We start from the raw sequence: 7205 nt of genomic DNA, 5'->3' as shown, positions 1-7205 counted from the left end.
GGGTCTAAGTATCAAATCATGAATTTTGAAAAATGTGTCCTATGTTATGATTGGGAAACGGGAGGATTACAATGAGGTCTTAAGTAAGAAAAACAATTAAAAAAACAAATCCCAAAAGTTGTCATTCTCACTATAGAACTTGTTATTATAGGCCGTTAAAGTTGTTATTATGATTTTTTGATAATTATTTCTTTTTTATGGGACTTGATTGTAATTTCTTTTTGAGAAACTAACTTCACTTTAATCGTATATCTCCACGCCATCAGGCGAAATGATGGAGCAATTTTGATGTCTTGTGTATTGCATCGTTACTTTATCAGGAAAATCGATATTTGTTTCTGGTTTTTGATTGGTTTATATATTTTGCTACCTTTTTTTTTCCCCCCATTTTGTGATGCATTTGTTTTGGCAGGGACCATCGATAAATATGTTACTATTGTTTGATTGACAATGTTTGCCAGCAGCATTTATGTCTGTAAAGTTTGACAGTGCATGGGCCTAATCAGTTGGCTGACCTTTGTCCAATCTTGAGGTATACATGATCCTTCAATTGGGATCCATGGGATTTCTTCGCTGTCCTAGAACGTCCCGAATTTCATGCTGTTCTTTGTTGTTCCCCGTCGTTGTACATAGGATTACCATTTTTCTTCTCTTTTGCATAATAAAATCGATATCTCTGTCTCTTCCTATATAAGGGAGAGTTTGGTAACCCCAAAATCATTTTGAAGGGAAAAAAATTCATATAAATGGAAACAAAATTGATCTCATATGCTTACTTTATACATCATAAAATAATGTTTAAACTTTAAAAACCTAATCCAAACCCTCTTAAATCATGTTTATGCATCGGTTATTCAATAATTGTAAAATGAATAATAATTAAATAAGCAAAATAAAAACCCAACATTAATATTTCTCTTCTTTTGATATTCACGTAACTGAAAAATACTATAGTTTGGAACGCTCTCCACTCTCTTGACTATCTTCGCCAAATTAAAGTTGAATTATCCATATTTAAGAAGAGCATCATTGCAATTGTCTTCAAAATACCATAATTATTATTACTCCGATCTTTAATATAAAAATTAGTTTGACTTTCAATTTGATCCTAAATATAAAACTTCAATATAATTTGTTTCTCATATTTTTTTTCCTCAAGTAATCCTTATAGTAATTATACATTTTAAAAGTTTCATCAAATGTTAAAGTTAACACTAAATTAATAAAGACGTTTTAAGAAAGACAATACTTATTTATTATAAATAATTAACTTAACAAACCTTCTTAATCTACGTACTCAAATTAGTCAATTAATTCTTATATTAAAAATTGAAGGTAGGAGTATACATGTTGAATGCTGATTATTAGTCAAAGAAAGAAGTAGTCGCTGTGCCTATGCGTGTAAGCCTAACAAATATTAAAATATATTACGTCTGGTTTTTAGTATAAGAGTTAGATAACTAATTTAAGTAGATTAAGAAAATTAGTTATGTCAGTCATTTCTGATAAATAAATATTGTTTTTTTTAAAAAATATCCTTGCTAATCAAATGTATTTGTTATAATTATCATTATTACATAAAATACCTTAAAAAATAAATAAATATGAAAAAAAAAGTGGATTGAGATATTATATTTAAGATCAAAATAAAAGTAGGGAGAATTAGGGAGAGGGACCTATTGCGGATAATATTTATTGAAAAGGATTTTAAAAATTGTAATTATTTAGAAAGACCAACTACTCAAATATGAGTTTAAAAATATTAACTTGCCCCTAACTAAATCTCCTATATTCTCTCTCACCACATCCTATTATTATCCTATTTTTGAATGAAATAATTGAGAATTCAAACTGACCCAAATAACAAAGTAAGGAAGCAATTCTAATTAGTAAAATTAAATTAATAATCAACACTAATTAACTTATTTGTCCATCATTTTTTAATTAACAAAACTCTTTTTTTGGCTTTTTAGAATAATGAGCCTATTAAAGTTACGAAGTTTAATGGTCATTTATTTATTTATTTCATACTCTTATTCTATTTCATGCCTTATAACCTTAATTTAGGATTAAATTGAATCCTGTTAAATAATACAATTACAAATTTTAAAAATAATATAATAATAAACAATATATAACTTATTCATAACTTATAAAAGTAAAGAAATATTGTAGCAATTTTTTCATGAATGTTAACACTTCATATATTCACATCATGTGGTAAATGTTGCCATGTCATGTATGTTTTTCTTGGACTTTGATATGATTAATCATTAAAATAATGCAAGTTCCTTTTTTTTTTTTTTAATGTACGAAATTGAACACTAAGAATTTATTAAGAAAAAAATAGAGGGAAAAAACACAATGAACATTGAACCCAAATAAAAAGATCTTTTATTTAATATTTGATATTTGGTGTTATTAGGTCAAATTTTTATCAATCCTAAATAGAGATAGCTCTTTCAATTTTATTAGTCTATGGCATTTAAATTATTGTAGCCACTTTTATTATGATAAATACCCGTTGACATAATGACTTCTATATGTTACTTTTATTTGAAATTTGTAATTTTGATAACCAATATGATTCAATTTATTTTTAAGGGTTGGGTTTATAAATTTATAATGTCCTGAAAAAAAATAAGAGTACTTTGGTATAAAAAAAATAAAATAAGAGTATGAAATAAATAAATAAAAATAGGGTTGCATGTTATGACTTTGGTAAGTTCCTTATTAAGAAAGCCTAAATAAAGTTTTATTGGTTAAAAATGATGGAAAAATAAATTAAGTAGTGTTGGTCATTAATTTATTTGATTAATTAGAATTGGTTCTGATTTTGTAATTCTAATTAGTTTAATTAATACGGATAAGTCTTTATTATTTTATTTAAAAAAGGATAATTATAGGATGTGGTGAGATAGAACGTGGGGAATTTACTTAGGGGCAAAACTGTATTTTTAAATTTACGTTTTACTATTTGGTCCTTCTAAACAATTATAGTTTTTAAGATCCTTTCCAATAAATATTATACATATTAGGTCCTTCTCTCTAATTCTCCCATAAAAGTAAAACAAGTTTTTATATTAAGTCTTAGAATTAGGACTTCCGATTCATTTTGAGATTCTGGTTAAACTACTCAAATGAGAATTATTTTCTACGGCACATACCTTAAGTCTCACGAATCAGAAAGATCAAAGGGCCAACGATGGCTCTCAAAATATTTTAAATTATTGAGATGACTTGGATTTGTATATGTTGAATGCCGATTAGTCAGAAAACTAAGTTATTGCTATGCGTATAAATCTAAAATAAAGATTACCTTTTTTTAATAAATTAAAATAAAGATTGCCACGTACGCTTAACTAGTATTCTTTTGAACTCAAATTTCACAACTGGTGTAAAGAGGAAGAGGATACAACTGGACGGGCAGTCCTGGACTACCTTATTTTAAACATCATATTGGGAAGCAACTTTCTTGTACGGTTTGTGTTTCTGGAAGATTAATATTTTAGTCTTTGTAGTTTACCTCGATTTTTAATTTGGTCCCCATACTTTTATTTTGTAGCCACAAATGCAATAATACTCCCATTCATAACAAGTTTCTTATCAGCGATCATCATCTCTAGGAAGTTACCGACTCTGGTCTTCTCTGTTTTCGCATTCAGAGACAGAGCATTTTGATTACTAAGAATTCATCTAAGTAAGTGAAAAGTTGTTTTATATATATATATATATATATATATATGTATGTATGTATATGTATGTTTCTCCTTGCTCTCTCTTGTAGAGGATTCACAGGGAGTAATCGGAGGAGAGGGCAGCGTGTCATGCTTCACACTGCATCAGATTCTAACGCTATTATAGAAATAACTTTGAGGGAAAATGACAATTATACCAATTCTATTATTTAACACTATAACAAAAAAAATTATAATTACAGCTTTCATTATTTAACACTCGTACTTCGTCAAGAATTTACACAGACACAAACACACGTACACCCCACTTCCATTTTTTAACAAAAGGACTTGATGTTCATACATTACTTAATTTTACAAACAAGGCCATATCCCTTCATAAAGATTATTAAGGGATAAAAATTTTGTTAATTTGGTCCTTGAACATAATTTCCTCTGTACGTAGCCAGCAAAACATGTCAACCTTTAGCATATAGTGGCATCAATACTTCATCTATGATTAACAAATTAGTTTTGGCAAATGGGAAATTTAATATAAACCCAAAATAATAATAAGAATACAAGTATACATACTGGACGCACCTTAGACAATTATTTAATAGAAACCACACAGTTGTTGAATAAAAACTTCATAATCAAACAAGCCGCGATTTAAGGGGAGATTTTTTTTTACCAGGTCTAAGCCTTTGATCACCCAATTTATTGGCAGGAAACTGGGATATTGTTTATGACAGAAAAAAGGTCTCACTTATTATTAAATATAATTGAACATATATAACTGCTAAAACATATCATTTGCGAATCCAACAAAAGCATCATTGCACAAACATCAGTCCACATTCTTCATCAAATGTCAACATCACTACCAACTCCGTATGCGTGCATTAATCAAGCAAGGAAAGTAAAAAGGCAAGTTTATGTACACCAAAAAAAAAAAAAGGCAAGTATATCCATGTTATTATATATAGTAGCATAATCATATTGTAGCCAATGTGTCAAAAAAATTTATGTTTTTTATGATTCTAGTCTGCAGATATGTAGCATATTAGTGAAAAAAATTGGGTTAAAAAGTGAAAAAAAAAAATTTTAGTGATAGAAAAGCACAGACAAATGTAGAAAAAAGATACAAATAATTGAAAAAAAAATGCCAGTTTTTTTTTATGCTCTCTCCCTTCATATATGAGGCTTTTATTGATTTCATAATAACTACTAGAGAAAAACATAGACAATAAGCAGAAAAAAAAAATCATAAAACTAACCAACCAGAAAATGATAACACAGATAATGGATTCAACCGTCCATATATTAACACTATCCTGCAATACCAAATCACAGCATTGGTCAGCCTAAAGAAATGTAATTTTGAAGAAAGACGACATTGCCATAAGCACAATATAATCAATTATCTATTTCCTTAATAACTAAATAAACATTTTTTGAAACAATATTCGTTAGTGTGGATATACCATACCTTCGCTGAGGATAGCATTTCTACCGTTTTGTTAAGATCTCCTTTATCCTTTCATTCCATCTCATGCTCTTCTATAGACAATTTTGTTGTTTCCAACACTTATAGACAAAGCTTCATTTCAGGACATCTAATTATTTGTATCACTTTTAATTATGGAAATTCAAAGGTGCAACTTTGTGAATAAAGCATCTTTGAGCTTGCCGTATCAATAAGTTCGATTCTCTGTAGTTGGCTGATTGTGATTCCACTTTTTAAATCTTTACCAGTCTCATTCAAAACAATTTCTTCCATGTTTTTGCAATCATTTATCTTAAAAAATATAAGACTCACCAAACTTTTAACAGTCGAACTTGTCACTAAATGGATGAGCCAATTACATATGGATATGAGCAACATTCTCAATTTTTGAAATGAAGCAGAAGATGGTGCCAAGTTGACCAAATTACAACACCTTTTGACTTCAATGTATGTCAGATGTTGATGAACTAGTTGTAGTTGAGAATCATTCCATATGCTCTTGAGACTGTCCAAATAGGCAATGCATGATTCCTAAAATGATGGGATTTTTACCCTAAAATCAAGAATATGGTCATGTGAGGGTAATATCTCCTCAAACGGACAATGTTTCACATAAAGCTTTTTCAGCTTGGGAAATCTTCATTGAGAATTACAGGGAAAGGTTATTCTTTGATTCTGAAAGCCTTCTACATAAAGAGTTCTCACTTTTGGAAAAATATTCCTTATCATTGTGATAATCTCCACATTTAAAGCGATGCTTTTGCTTGCAAAAATTACCTATAAGATTATAATTAATAAAACAATTACCATAATGAGTAGATGACTTAGTAAATTACACCAAGAATATCAATGTTAAAAAAATTGGACCAGACGGGACCGGTTTAGACAGGAAACTGGTGAATTGGCCAGTTGTTCGTTTGGCCAGTTACATTGGGTTGCTTATGAGGAAGGAGAAAAGGGGGGGGGGGAGGAAGATGGAAGAATAGATCTGAAAGATAAAGGAGACCAAAGTAAGAAGGAAGAAAAGTGACGGTCATTGTCGTTCACAGGCCGTGATAGTTCTTCTATCATCGTCGTTTTTCTTTGTTAGAGCTGATTAGATCTGAAGTGAAAAGCCATGAAAGCTGAGCGAGAAATGGTTACCCTCACAAGAAAGAAGAATAAAGACACAAACTAACGCTGGAGTAGGGGTGTTTAATTTGTCCCATTTTGGTCTCGGTGAGTTCGAGACGAGACAGGATGGGACAAAAAAAATTTCAGGATAGGACAACTACGGGACGTGATGGGCTTGTCCCACATCTCGTCCCGCCCCAGGATATTTTTTTAAAAAAATTATTTATTAATAATTATTATTTGATTATTCAATTTACTTAATAATAATAATTATTTTTATAGTGATTTTTAGCTCTTAAGTTGTAGTATTATCTCAACAAAATCTTCTTCCTCAATAAAATAATTCATAAAGCTATTATATAGTGTTTTTTTTACACTTTTTTTATACTATATATTTGAGCTTTCTACATAATACTTTTTTTTTTTAATAATGTTTCTATCTTTAGAAGCCCAATGAAAAGTCAACATTATAACATTAAAAAAAGTTTATATAAAAAATTACAGTTTTTTTTTTTTGGAAAAAGGGGGGAAAACAGGATGTCCCGTCCTGATCCCGTCAGGACTAAGACAGGACGGGACACGAGACAAAAGTCCTGTCCCGTCCTGTCCCCTGAACACCTCTACGCTGGAGGAAGAAAATTTTGGGACAATAGGTTGTGTCGCCTGTAGAGTGTTAAAGACTCAAGCCATAAAGTAAGAGAGAAAATGAAAAGAGGTCAAAAAAAAAATAAGGGTGGCTCATGTGAAGGAGATAGGAAAAAGGTCAAAAGAAGAAAGAATTTATATTATACTTTCTCTGGTCCTATTACACTATAAAATAGGTATTATATTTAAAATAAAAAAAGTATGTCTTAAATAAGGTTAAATTTTATTTTTTTTGGATTTAAATATGAATGTTTTATACA

The sequence above is a fragment of the Neltuma alba genome, unplaced genomic scaffold (assembly GCF_004799145.2).
Source record: "Neltuma alba isolate B1F8T4 unplaced genomic scaffold, ASM479914v2 tig00007703_pilon, whole genome shotgun sequence".
In the NCBI taxonomy this organism is placed as follows: Eukaryota; Viridiplantae; Streptophyta; class Magnoliopsida; order Fabales; family Fabaceae; genus Neltuma; species Neltuma alba.
Note: the sequence above shows the minus strand (reverse complement) of the source record.